General features: G+C 41.4%; 1 protein-coding gene across 1 annotated transcript in view; it reads right to left on the bottom strand.

Moving 5' to 3' along the window:
- Positions 1-14,925, bottom strand: part of cdkal1 (CDK5 regulatory subunit associated protein 1-like 1) — a 365,636-nt gene that overhangs the window by 210,873 nt on the left and 139,838 nt on the right. The gene's annotated exons all lie outside the window — the stretch shown is intronic.

Genomic DNA, 14,925 nt, shown 5'->3' with positions numbered 1-14,925 from the left:
TTTGCATTGAGATCAGCAACCTGGCTGCTTAATTGCGCAGACATGCTTTACGGTGTAATAGAACTTGCTCATGAGTTGCTCACATACATTTACCTATTACTCGAGCCATTGGGAAAATATAAACCTGAGAGTATGAGATGAAAAGGCAGATCCAAAGATCTATCCTTACACTTAGTTTTTCAAAGAAATCTGCAAGGATGTTTTTCTACATCTCAAAAATTCAGTCTTAGAAGTTACAATTTCTGCTTCTCACAATCAAAGTAATGCCAAAACACAAATTTACTCATCAGTCCATAAAACTTTACTCCATATCCAGTTTAGGTGTTCTAGTGCAAATAGCCTTCTTTTTTGTCCATTTTCTTTTCTCAGTAAGGGCTTCATGAGAACTACACATCCTCTCAGACTCAGTGTTGAGTTGTCTTCTCACAGTGGGAGGACAGAAAAACACCTGTTGATTTTTTTTTCCCCAGATGTGAAGCAAGAGTGGTTTCCTGCTTTTAGTCTGACACTGAAAAATGAATAAACTTTTTGACTGGAAATTGAGCAAAAGGGCAGTCTATGAGTTTTGTTCATTACTGTATTTTTGAGGTCAGCAGGGGGCCTCTTCTGAGAGGGGCTCTCAGGAAAGGAGATGAAGAGGTGTAAAGAAAGAAAAGTACCCTTTAACTTAGTTTTGATTAGTGCTGGTGAGCTTTTGGTTGGCTCTTTTCATACAGCGCTTAGCTACAACTTACAGTAAGCCAAACAACTGACAGAGGCACCAGGGTCAATTAGGCCAGTCAGCTTCAGAGATGCTCTGGCCAAGCTCTGCATGTTATATTATTCTGGAAATGCAGATACTAAGATATATCCCAAACTTGCATGCATAACAGTAATAATCTAAGAATGTGCAAAAGTAAAAGTTAAAAAAAAAAAAAAAAAAAAAAAAAAAAAAAAAAAAAAAAACAGGGGGGGGGCCTGTGGAACAGTAGTCAGATTCAGAGCTAAACAAAGCTCATTTATTATTGTACTCTTTATTTGTTCTATTCCCCAAAAATTTACTGCATCACAACACAGAGGGTTGTCCATGCTGTTAGCTTCACTATCTGGTGTAATGCTTCTTTAAACAGGCAAGCCAGGATAAATTGACTCGAGTAAATGCTCCAGGCGTCTCATTCTTGACATGAGACGTTCTTTAACAGAAACCATCCATCTCACAGCACTTTCCCAAATTAAACCAGGCATTAAAACATGAAGGGCAGGTCATATGACCAGGCCTCAGAAAAAAAAAACAGGCACAGATGGGGTCCTCACAACCAACACACACAAACACACTCCCCCTAGTCTAAGTGGAGCTACACCAAGGGTCCTGTAATATGGCGCAGCAAAGTAGATCAAACTCATCGTAAACCCCATCGGGTAAGACATCCTCGCTGAGATGTTTTCACATCAAACAATCCCCTTACGCATTAGCTGGACCTCACACTGTCCCCAAAAGCAGCTTTCTATTCACAGCATTAAGATTTAGGCTATGGTGCTCTGGCAGAGGTTTTAATTGTGCATGTTAATGTAGGGCAAGCTACACTTTTCTGTATTTGTTTATATATGTACAGACAGTCCTCACACCCTATACACCCTATGTAAATACTGCTATACTGCATAGTAGGAGCCATCCGTGTGGTAAAACTAAAAACAGTGTCAAAAAGGTACACCACTGCCTCAAGCTCTTGTCAACTTAATCCATCTTCACAGAGCACGGAGGTGTGCTGGAAGTCTGAGGCTCAGCATCATGCCTGGAAAATAGCTGATGACACACAGTGCTTCTCTTTTCACTTTTATGCTGCATCTTGAAAAGTACAGTTGACACCTACATCCTCTGTCTATCCAGGGTAAAGGGATCAGCTACTGGCACAGTGTAGCACAACTTATGTCATCTTTCCTAACAGCACGTTAGACACTATCTTTAGTTATCGCTTTACGTCCTTCTATTGTTTCTTTATGTTTCTATCCATTTCTTTATGTTTCAATCACCTGTCTAGCTTCTACTGCCTCTTTATTGACCTGTAACAACCAGTAGCACAGTAGCTAATGGAACAATGTTGGAGAATCTTCACAGCTAGACACGTGCAATTTAAAGCTTCTCAGTGATGTTGGAGCTGTACTGCTAGCAGTTGTTAAATGGTAAATATGACATTCATTTTTGGCACCAATACCAAGTACAGTGTGCAAAAGAGCCAAGATTAAACTGTTAGTCAGGCTAATACTGGTGCTGTAGGCTGTCTAACTTGGAATAAAATTGAATAGGCACTGACCAGAAGTAGACAGATATGTTTACAGACGCAATATACGTCAAACTACATCATGCAAGCAGTGCATATGAGAATGATTCTGCTATAACTACATTAGGAGCACTTAACTCCAGTCATTGAGAGGTGGGGTCCAGCACAGATTGGTAATTTTCCTGCTTGAAGACACCCGATTCAAATGCTCTGGGAAAACATGCTGGACCTCAGCTATCTAGGAAATCCAGTAGACTATTCTACGCAATACCAAAATGCATCTACTCTTTCCACCAACCACACTGCAGAATGTCATAGCCATGCAGACCACTATAGTGACTGATTCCTTAATTGCTTTCTTTATCAAGTCACTGCTATTTTCCAGGAGTCATTAATTACAGAGAACGATACATGAGGACAATACATTTCATCACAAGAAAAAGAGGGCTTTTAGGCCCCTGGCGAACCCACTCGCTTGCCCTTTTTCATCTTTCCAAAAGCAATGCAGACTTTGTGATGGCATAGGAAGCCCTGGATCCTTGCCTCTCCTTTTGTTTATTAATCCAAACCCGCACGAGAGCATGAGGACTGAATAATGTCGACTCCCTTGCTAGGAAAGGGGGGGCGCTCAAGAGGATGGAGCCTGTGGCCCATGTGGAGATGAATGGAGGCACTAAGCTGATAAGTGCCCCCCCGTTAATTACGCGCCGAGTCTGTGTAGGGTTTGAGTGAAGAGGTAATTAAAAGAGAAAGTTTGGACTTCACCAAAGTAGAGGGGCTCATCTCGCTGTTTATCGTTGTGCACCTGAACAGAAAGACACAAGAGACTGTCATCAACAGCGTCAGGCGAGCTCAAGCAATGACAGAACGCAAAAATCAGTTGTGACAAGTTAAAGATACAATTGTGAATTTCAAGGTGGCAGAGGACAAGCACAGGGAACAAAAGGCACAGTGTCCTGAGGATGAGCATAATAGGAGCTCTCTCTCAGCTGGTAAAGATACAGGTGATGAGTCAGGGTAACCACGAAGATAAGCTGCTAAATAAATATGCAGAAAATAGTGTGCAAAACAAAAAGCTTGCCCTAGGCAACTACATCACAGGAGCAACCATGCATGCCTGTCAAGAGTCAAATTAATTTATGATTTAGGAGAAAAGATACTGGACAGTATTAATAGTCAATGCTACATTAGCAAACTCTATATAAAGTTATAATAGAAATAACAACCGACATTAACATACTACTCTAGTTTACATTCTGGAACACTTATTGAGATGTAATAGTGTTTGGCGACATCCTCATTTGGAACAATAAAGAATTACCCAAGTTGTGTTTCTGTAATACCGACAGCTTTTCGTTAGGTAATGGTTAGAACTTCCAAGTGAAGACAGATCCAAGCAATTGTTACTTGCTGGGGTGCACCCGTCATAAGTCCATTTTTGTTTTTTCCGTTAACATGCTTCAGAGAATGTTTCCTGCATTTTTGCATTATTTATATATATATATATATTTTTTTTTTAACTACGCTACTCGTTGCCTGACACACTGTCAAACACATAAGGAAAGGCAAGAAACTCCACACATTCTCCCAACCATATCCACAAAGACAGTTTCCAAAATGCAAACAAGAACACACATCTTCAGCTGTGCACCATGTAGAGGGACATGATAGGACATGTTGGGCTCCTTATACAAAACAACTCCTGTTGAACCCTCCCATAATGCTCCCCTTTCCAAACCTTGTGGCCATACAGGGATGATCAGGAAAAATGAAAAGGGAGATCATGAGGTCAGAGACAGTGGAACACAAGAATGGCTAGATGCTCCTGAGTCATAGAGCAAGGAGTTAAAAACCTAAAGAGGGGGATTATGGGGGCTTAGAGCATCACCCTCATCTCTCACGCTTAGCCCAGACAGCCTTAACGAGCTTTAACAAGCTTAATCACCAGATCAGCTCTGGCCTATCAGAATTAATTACAATGCCCTGTCGAGGACTGAGGAGGGATATGGAGGGACAAGAAGACTTGATGTTCTTACGCTGGGGCCTCTAAAGAGGACATTAAAAGTCTAACCCATTCATATAAATTTTCCTCCATTTTCTTTTTCCCTTAAGACTTTTTGATCTTAAGGTTTTCCTTTTTTTTTTTGCAGATGGTCTAAGCAAAGAAAGGATCAACATGTACAAAAGGGGCCTTTGTTGCACCATGTCTCACAAAGATATTTCACAAACATAATAAGTTTATTTCGACTGAAAAGGCCTGACATCAAAGCAGCCGCTCAGAGAGAGCAAAGTTCACAAATGAGACATCAAAAGTTCTAAAGAACATATGAAGATAGTAAGAGCATTCCTCTTGGGGCTTCTGCTGACAAGCCAGAGATATTGTTCAGCTGTGCACGCACCTCTGGCAGAGGCCTGGTGGACGACTCAAGGGGGGCTGAGGAAGGGCAAGTGTACATCTGCTGGTAATGAAAGAGAAACTTAAGTAACAAAGCGATCTACTGTTCTGGACTGCAGTTCGTCAACCGGTAACGATATGAGTGACTGCTCACGTTTCATACTTTTAAAGCTCTCAGGAGAACGATCTAAAACCACCACATTAAAGAATTAGTCAGGTGAAAAATCTAATTCAAACAATTTCCTCTTCACCATAATTGCAGTCAAATCACCAAAACATGTTTCATGTCCAAATACTGCTTCTATTAATTGCACTGAGCCATGAGACCATTACAGCTAACAAGTAATGGTTAGCTAAGTTTATACCCTGCTAATTAGCACTATGCAAAATGTAAACTACACTGTTGCTTCAAATTGCAGTGAGTTGTTAATCTTTAAAAGCCTTGCTTATTTTCTTTTTTTTCTTCTGACTGCATGACATACTGTTCTCTGTACACATATACAAAAGTATGCCTTTGCTTACAGTAGAAGCAGCTAACTTAAAGCCTGAATTCTGTCTGTACAAACATTGTTTCCTTTCAGGCAAAAAGGAAAACTCTTTAATAAAAACAGGTCTGCTTTTAGTCACTCTGGAGTGCTGCTGACCATGTCCAACTGTGACATTGTCATGAGAATCTATTTCTACTTTGTAGCTAGGATTATTTGTTTTGAGTTTTCCAAAGACTAAACAACTGGCATGTGAATTTGTTTGCTGTATGGTGATTGACACATCGGCTTGGGAAAGGCCACTATAGGACATCCAGTCTACTAGTTAATAGTGCGCTCATTTTTTTTTCTCCAAGCAGCCACTCTGTCTCCAGTGCTCCTGGCTCATCTGGGTACCAAAATAATACAAGGTGTTAAGCTGCTATGTAAACCAATGTAAAAAGTTGTAAAGGCTGGAAAAATTTGCCAGATGTCTGACTCCCTAGCTGTATGTGGTACTAAATCAAATAAAAACACTTTACCATATTACTGTTAGGAGTTGAAATAACTTTTGTCAGTGAGCAAAGCAGACATTCTCCAGAACAGGGTTAGAGTACATTAACACGAAACAAATCAAATCTTCTTAAGTGGCTTAAAAAAAAAAAAAAACCTCAGCCTGTGTGGACATTCCTTGGAATAATATATGCAACCTAGAGGTTTAGATCATAGGAATTCCTGGTGCTAAATACAAAATTAAAACCATCAGGTACTATACTGAGCACACAAGTGAGTATTTACAAGTTTAATTCTGTCACATACACCTATGTCTGTTTTGTCCAGGAATGATGGTCAATGTATTGTCTGTTACATTTACCAGATTGTAACATTTCAGCATCCTGGGTCCAGATCACTAATAATCCATAAACCCAGTACAAAATAGTCAAGTTATCATACAAACAGAACACGTTCACAAAGAAACAGGCACTTAAATCATACAGTTAAAAGTTCTGAGAGATACAGCAATGACTATTGCCAAGTCTGTCACTTCAATTGGTCTAGTCTTGCTGTATCACCGCTCAGATAAGGTCATGTGCTGCATCAGATAGTTGATTGAATCAGGTAGATTAGAGAGACTCTCCTGGCAGAAGAACTCAACAGAGTTGCATTGCCTCTTTTGTTGCCAGCTTTGTCCAAGCATGCTTGTGCCAGTGATAAACTCACGAGTGAAGGTGGCGTGTTTTCCACTGGAGTGTGTACTGCTGTCTCCTTTCTCCTCCCTGTCACTTTGAAAGAGTTCTGTCCTTGTATGATTGTGCAATTAAAGTGCAGTCTTCTGCTGATATAAGCTGGTGTGGCCTTCACACAAGGAGATCAGAAATTGACTTGTTTTCTTTTTTTAATTAAAAGCATCTGGGGCAATGATGTAATCCAAGGAACAGCAACTGTTTTTATTTGAGTACCAAACTCCTGTGTGCTTACTGAGCCATGTTGGGAGTAAACACTCCGGCCTTGAAGTGCACTCAGAGCTAGTACTATAAGCTGACTAAAGTTTGGAGAATCATTATACTACTGAAGCAAACGCTGTACAAGAACATCAGCCGTGAAAACATTGCACTCAGAGCAATAAAGATGGAAAGAAAGATTTTTGGCCAAATTTCAGCTATGATCATGAGGAATGAGATTAGACAAAGTGAGATAGTGAACATATTTGTTCTGGGCAATGTGTAAGTCAGGTATTACCACTTTAAAGAATGACAATCCATTTGTATTCCATACGTACATAACTGCAAAGGCAGAGAAGTGAAGCGGGTACAGATAAATTAAATCAATATCACCAGTCCAGTGAAGCTGAAAGCCAGTTCACATGGTCCATATTTCAATACACAGCATGTCAGCATATGAGTAGTGTGCACTCGTGAACCAGTAGTTGTAGACCACTACTCCATGGTCTAAAGGGGCTAAAAGAACTGGGTCTAGACTGTGCACCAGCCAGAAATAGCAGATTTAGTGTTCTACCTCTGTTTGCTTATCAGCTTGTGTCGTTTTTAAGCACAACACAGCACTTTAACTTCTCTCTCATCTAGATAGTCTTTAGCCTCCAGGCAGAAAGAAGGCAAAAACAGAGTAACTGAACCCCATCTTGTTTTTAAAGATAACAGCAGCAGATAAAGTTTATTATCGGAGGCAATTATTATTTGGACCCAAATTCCCTTTAATCAATTCATGATACTACTTCTGAAATTGACCGCAGGGTAGCAGTGATCATTAGTGGTCCTGCCTGACAGTCTCACGCTAATTCTGCATTTCGCCATACGGGCTGCATCGCACTCTGAGGCCTGGAAAATCCCACACTATAATTGCCAGGGAAATTTAAATTACAAAGTGCACAGAGGCCCATTTAAATTTGCTTTAAACTTTACTAATGATTTTGTAACCCTCCCCCACCCCGTTCCCTTTCTCCTCGTGCATTTTAGAGAAACTTTATCCTGTAGTGCAACTTTTCAGACTCACTCCCTCTCCCCTCTCTTCATATTTAGCGTTTTGATGCTCTGGCGCATATTGGCAAGGCCTCTGGCGTTCGCAGTGTGCTGAACAAGTGATATCAAAACTAATTTATTCCCCCCTCAATGTGCCGCTGCTATGAAAAGTAAGAACATTTGATTAGGTTTTCATGCTCCGATTTATTTGTGATAGGGCCGGTTCGGATTAAATTAAGGTATTACTATTTTTATATCCCAGAGAAGAAAGGCTCGTGCTCACTCTTTTGATGTAATAAGACAGATGGTCCAAATTGAAAGAGCTGCATGTTCTCTGCAATTCTGAAAGAATGGACCAGCAACATAAAAGCAGTAATTTGCAGTGTGCAAGTGTGTTATACTGTACCATGAAAGAAAAACTGAGAAATTAATGATTCACATGACTCACATTTGTACTCGTTCTCCGTTTTATAGAGAAGGTTAAAAAAAAAGTTCAAGTGTTTAAATTTGGAAGTCTGTCCTCCAAGTATCTTTTGGTCCTTTTGTTCTACATCTTGGGGGCTTTTTCTTTGGGGAAATCCAACGGAAATTACTGACCCTCATTGTATTTGCCTAACAGTTCAATATGACAGTGGGTCTGTTTATCTTGAAAGAGGCGTCTAAGTTCCCATTGGAAAATTGGTCAAAACATGCATTACAGCATTCCAAGAAGGGCTGAAGCTGCACTAATAAAAGGGAATCAGTTGGTATAGTCATGTGTTTCCTGGTGTTTAGGTTATTTTGCCTAAAGCTCATGTCATATGGTATAAGTACATTATTAAGCATGTACACATGTAAGCAGGAGTCTGTAAGAGCATGTGCTTGAGGTGTCTGTTCCAACATTGGAGATGTTTCTACATGTCTAGCTGCTGATGGGCCTGGCAGGAATGGCTGTGGGTCAGATCGAGGTGATTTGTTTCTGCTATCTTTCCAAGTGTTAGCCTGCTGAGCATAGCAATGCCAGGTCTATTAATCACTCAGCATGCACATGCAAGTAGCCCACATGTGTACACATACAAATAGTTATCACTTCATTGTGTTAGTTAATGAATTCTCACTCATGATTAATGTCAGCGTTGATAAATACATGAAGGCCAACAGAATGACTAACTTAATTTGATCAACCCAAGTCATTATTGCATGTTTAAATGCACGTTTGTTTCTACCTCCACATGGTTTAATGATAAGCATTACTCTACAGTCCAGTGACCATGTACTAGCCAGATTATATTTTATACAAAACTCACCACACCGAATCAAACGCAGCTTCACTTTCAAGCCCTCTTCTGTCTCCTGTAGCCAGCACCCTCTCGGGATCATCACAGACAATGATCCATTCATTCCTGCCTGATGCATCATCTTGCATAAACTTAGTTATGGATAATTCATCTAAGCCTTTCATTACTCACTTCATGAAAAACCAATAGCTTCAATTACATCAACCTCAAAAGCATTACTCCTAATAAATTGAATGTGATGAAACTTTGTTAAGAGCAAGAGAGGTGGTAGTGTGATTTAATCTTCCTAGTAGACAAGAATCAAAGACCTTGTTGATCTTTTACCCGGGGTATGCATGTGAGACATGTATGTGAAACACTTGAAAACTTTTTGAAACTTAAACAACAGGACGTGAAGCAAATAAAGGACCAGCTGAACTTATGAGAGCAACCATTAGTAGTGATGCTGAGGGACCGCAGTATAACAGACATTTTAAAATCTCAAATCCAGCCAGCTCACATGCTGGATTTCACCGAGCACTATACAGCACGCCACAAGCATGAACACTCGGGAAAGTCATTCAGAGGCAGAATTCACCAAGTGTCAGAAAAAACACTGTCCTACCTGAGGCTAAGATGTCACATCTGGGAACACTGAGTGGTTTGTTGTTAAGGTAACAACAAAGAAAAAAAAAAATCACTTATTAATAAGCAAACTCACAGACACAAACATAGATCATGAGTATTGTAGAGCTGATATTAACATATTAAGTTGTTTTTAAAATGATCTTTTCCACACTGAGCCCTTGATGTTTTTGGTAATAATCAATACATTCTGATGCTGCTTGCAATTGTTCTGTGACTGTATCCCTCTTATTCAAATACAGCTTAAATGGCAAGTTCAAACAATGCTCCACTGGGTCATTTCCAGCTACTGCTATGGTGAATTTGTTTATCACAGACATATACAGAGAATTAAGTAAGCAAAACACAACGGTGATACGAGCCATACCCGTAATATCAGTAACAATAGCACCTAAGGACATCTTTGGGAGAAAATGATGGATAGAGCCTGGGAGAGACCATATGGATAACAAAACAAGGTGTAACACAGTAATATGAAAAATCTACAATTACAGAGGCACTGAAATATACAGCCACTGTTACTCTCACTGGATGTCGGTGATGGAAACTGGAAATTGCATTCGTCCTATTTTTATGTTCAGGTTTATAGAAACCCTGCACTCAATAATGACGAAATAATGAAAATAATGCAACAGTGCAATAAAAACAGTTTGATGAAGTTTATTTTATCCACCCATATAGCTATACCAAAAAGTATAGAGAAAGTATTTAAGGCTGAACTTCAAGAAATAAATGTTGTATAGTTAAAGTCACGCCAGCGTGTCCTGGGTCTTCCCCGGGGTCTCCTCCTGGGTGGACTTGCCTGTGGAGGCATCCTAACCAGATGCCCGAACCACCTCAACTGGCTCCTCTCGACGTGAAGAAGCAGCGGCTCTACTCCGAGTCCCTCCCGGATGACCGAAATTCTCACCCTATCTCTAAGGGAGAGTCCAGACACCCTGCGGAAGAAACTCATTTCGGCCGCTTGTATTAGCGATCTCGTTCTTTCGGTCATTACCCAAAGCTCATGACCCTAGGTGAGGGAGGGAACGTAGATCGACCAGTAAATCGAGAGCCTTGCCTTATGGCTCAGCTCTTTCTTTACCACAACAGACCAGTAAAGAGCCTGCATCACTGCTGACCCAGCACCAATCCGCCTGTCAATCTCCCGCTCCCTTGTAAAATCATTCATGAACAAGACCCCAAACTCCTCCACTTGAGGCAAGAGCCTATCCCCGACCCAGAGAGGGCTCTCCACCCTTTTCCGTCTGAGAACCATGGCCTCAGATTTGGAGGTATTGACCCTCATCCCGGCCGCTTCACACTCGGCTGCAAACCGATCCAGTTAAAGCTGAAGTTCACGGCCTGATGTCCCCAATAAGACCACATCATTTGCAAACAGCAGCGATGTGACCTCCTTGAGGTCACCAAACCGGACCACCCTCGATCCCCTGACTGCACCTAGAAATTCTATCCATTAAAATTATGAATAGAATCGGTGACAAAGGGCAGCCCTGACGGAGTCCAACTCTCAATGGGAACGAGTCTGACTTACTGCCAGCCATTCGAACCAAACTCCTGCTTTGTTTGTACAGGGCCTGAATGGCTCGTAGCAAAGAGCCATGTACCCCGTACACCCGAAGCTCCTCCCACAGAATACTCTGGGGAACACAGTCGAATGCCTTCTCCAAATCCACAAAGCACATGTGGACTGGTTGGGCAAACTCCCATGAACCCTCTGGTTTCCCCTTCTGAGTCGCCTGATGGTTTGCCAGAATCTTTTCGGAGCCGACTTAGTCACTTTCCAAGGCCTCACCAAACTCGTCCCACAGCCAGGTTTTTGTCTTGGCAACGACTGAAGCCGCAGATCGCTTGGCCTGTCGATACCTGCCAGCTGCCTCTGGTGTCCTACAGGCCAATCTCTCACCTGGGGTGTCCACCACCGGGTTCGAGGATTAACGCCCCGACAGGCACCAATTACCTTGCGACCACAGCTACAATCAGCCGCTTCAACAATGGAGGAGCGGAACATGGCCCATTCTGAGTCAATGTCCCTCACCTCCCCCGATATCTGGTCAAAGTTCTGAGGGAGGTGTGAGTTGAAGATCAATCTGACAGGTTCTTCTGCCAGATGTTCCCAGCAAACCCTCACTATATGTTTGAGTTTGCCTGGTCTGATCGGCACCCCCCCACCTGATCCAACTCACCACCAGGTGGTGATCAGTTGACAGCTCAGCTCCTCTCTTTACCAGAGTGTCCAAAACACATGGCCGCAAGTCCGATGACACTACTACAAAGTCAATTATTGAACTGCGGCCTAGACTAACATTTATTTTTAAAACTATTTTCTAATCTTAGTTATCATTTGAATAATTTGACAGTCCATAATTTGACCACCTTCAATACTTAGGCTAAACCTTCAGTGAAACAGATCTTTCCACGCCATTAACAAATACCTATCACAGTCTCTTTGGTGACAGCCTCCTTGGGGACCAGGTGGTAGAACTCTGGTCATTATGCAGAGGAGGTGACACAGTAGCCATCACTGAGGAGAGATACCTTTATACCTCATGTTGTCATTAGTCTGCTGAGCTCATGCTCCGTCAGTCAGCAAAACAATGACAAAAACCCTGCATTCGTAAACAGAGGCAGGCTGGCAAACCTCTCTACCCCGTTGCATCTCTCCTCTGCAGGAGGAAACAGCTCATACGTTAGTGGTAGCTCTGAGGCTGATGAGACCCATTGTTTGCTGTCATGCGGTGCTACCTTTGGGAGAGGACCTATCGGACAGCGAAATCACTCAAGAGAAAGGTGACCCTCTAGGGGCCCCCAGAGCAGAAGGGGCCCAGGCACAGAAGGAGGAGGAGGAGGAAGAAGAGAGGGAGGCCACATGTGGGACAGTTTTTTAATGCTACCAGAACACAGCCTGGGAAAACACAGCTGAGCGCATTCAGGTTCCAACTAAAGTACTTTTTTAAACAGACATAGGCTGTGAAAGGAAGAAACAGGGCAGGGTTGTTTCAAACAGGTATTAAATAGAGCTAAACATACTAAATTGTTTGACCTTACTAACAATGCATATAAACAATGAGCAGTGGCCGGATTTGGACAGTAATCCCTGAAAAACAGACGATGAAAATCCCAGACATTCTGGGTTTCAATGCCCCACATGCAACATGAACTGCACCAGATAACATGATTAAAATCACAAAGATGCACAATGCAAGCAAATATTTCAGCTATGAAAAGCCCACCAGTATCACCAGGCATTTTTTAGAAAAACTGAATAGCTGGCAGACCTCTATGATGCAAAATAAAGAAGAGAAGAATAAAAATGAGCTGCTTGTTTATTGAGATAATGCCTTTATTTGGTGTCTCACCATCAAATCAAAATGTTGCAGTTGTTTTCCTTTCTTCTTAATGATCAAGAGCCTTATCAGCCTGTCTGAGCATCATCTGCCTCATTAGAGAATCTAATTTCCCATTGTGTCATAAGTAGCTTTGCATCTGCCACGAGAAGACAAAGTTTTAAAGGGTTTTATTCATTTCAACAATTCTGTTTACCACAGAATCCACAGCCAGCAAATCATCAGAAATACTGCTACCCTACAAAGCAGGCCATCAACATGTCCAGTCACAAAGCAGAATCCCACTGCCCAGTTCTTTCAGACCCATTAGATACATATTGGCCAGCCAAACTTGAACAAACATGATAAATTATTTTGCCCACTCATGATTTCCAAGAAGAGAGAAAACAAACAAACCCTTAGTAATTTGTCAGGGGGAATATAATATAAACCCCCTCCCTTCATGAGCCAAGACACTAATGACTGCATCTGCAGAATGATGCAACCAGCAGGCCTTGTTTATGTCCACGGGGGCATTTCAGAGTCCTTAAATACTGACAGTGGTCCTTTGAATACACCATGCTCACGCTCCATTTCCAAGTAGATCTAAACAGTCTAACAACATACAATCCTGCCATCATGTGAAAGGCATTTGCTATAGTAAAAGGCTGTTTCCAAGAATATTTGCAGCACTTGTTTCTTCAAATATAGGCTCTACCTTACTGTAAACCAGGGAACACCAAAACAAAGTGAAAATTAAATCAAATGTGGAGGACACCAAATTGGCTCCTGATTAACTCGCGCTTATTGAATTTAACTGAATTAAAAACACCACTGGTGGGGTGCATGCACTCCTTATTTTGTCTGCCGTTGTTTCAGCAGTGCTTATCTTCCTCCACACTACAATTGTCCCAGTCAGCTGACATCTGAATTAAGGCTTCTGGCCAAAAAAAAAAAAAAAAGTTTTCAAATATGAAATAAGAGGCAGCAGGCACACTTCAATCACCTTAATGTGGTGTCATAAGAGTAACAGTGGATACGGGTCTCCATCTGCCAGTGCTTCCGCTGCCCTTAACAGTCAAGATAAATAGACATGCCGGATCGGGCAGCACACTGAGAGAACCGACTGTGATCGGCTACCCCGTTCGCTAGCTAAAGTAGGTTAGCCATCCTCGCAGGTGTACTTCCAGCTGATGCGCTGGATTCAGGGGTCAACATTAGGGGGTCAGTCTCCGCCTGCCGCCTGACAGACCTCTACATCATCAGGCCAGCGTCCCTTTTCAGGCGAACTCTCAAAAGCCCATCAGGCCATCAGTGACCTAAGGCACAACCATCTGATTATGATGCAGGTTACCAAAGCAAGTTAGCAAAGTTAGCCTAGATGAGCAACAATTAATCAGAGTAACTGCAATGCGCACACACAAACTCCAACCTCCATCAGAAATCTTCAGAATCTTGATTTTAACAAATATATTACATCTGGGGGGTCAAATATGCGTGCATATACACACATGCACAGTGCTTTCTCCAGCGTATTTTCCCATGTGACTACAACAGAGAAGACAGAAACCTACAAGCCTCCGTATTCATCCACTTACACCATGTAATGCAGTCAGATGTAGTTTTATGTAATAGTTTTGCTGCCCCAGTCATAGGACATACAGCAGGAAAGGGAAAAAATACAGTAAGTACACATCTTCAACAGAGAAATGCACATTTGAATGCAAACCAAATACTATTTATTAGCTTATTTTAAAATACTGGGAAAAAATAAAAAATTATGGCCTGTGTAAAAGATATGGCACATTTTAGATGCTTTATATTTTCCAATTCATTAACCTGAGCAAATAAACAGAAACTGTACGTTAATTTTTCTAGAAAAATGTCACATTTAAAGGTCTCTGTACAGGAAGTTATCTTATTTTCACTTAGAAAATCAACAAACATATAACTTGACCAGGGATGTTCAACATTTCACATTTATCTGTAAAAGTATTGTTTAATTGCACACTTTAATCTTTAAAGGTGAACTATACTTTCCCAAGGCAAAGCTATATATTTCTACTTTGTCAAAACTGGAATCAAGGAGTAAAAAAAAATCTTA

The sequence above is a fragment of the Pygocentrus nattereri genome, chromosome 3, assembly GCF_015220715.1.
Source record: "Pygocentrus nattereri isolate fPygNat1 chromosome 3, fPygNat1.pri, whole genome shotgun sequence".
Lineage (NCBI taxonomy): Eukaryota > Metazoa > Chordata > Actinopteri > Characiformes > Serrasalmidae > Pygocentrus > Pygocentrus nattereri.
The sequence above is the reverse complement of the archived record's forward strand: the minus strand, read 5'-3'. Positions and strand labels throughout refer to the sequence as shown.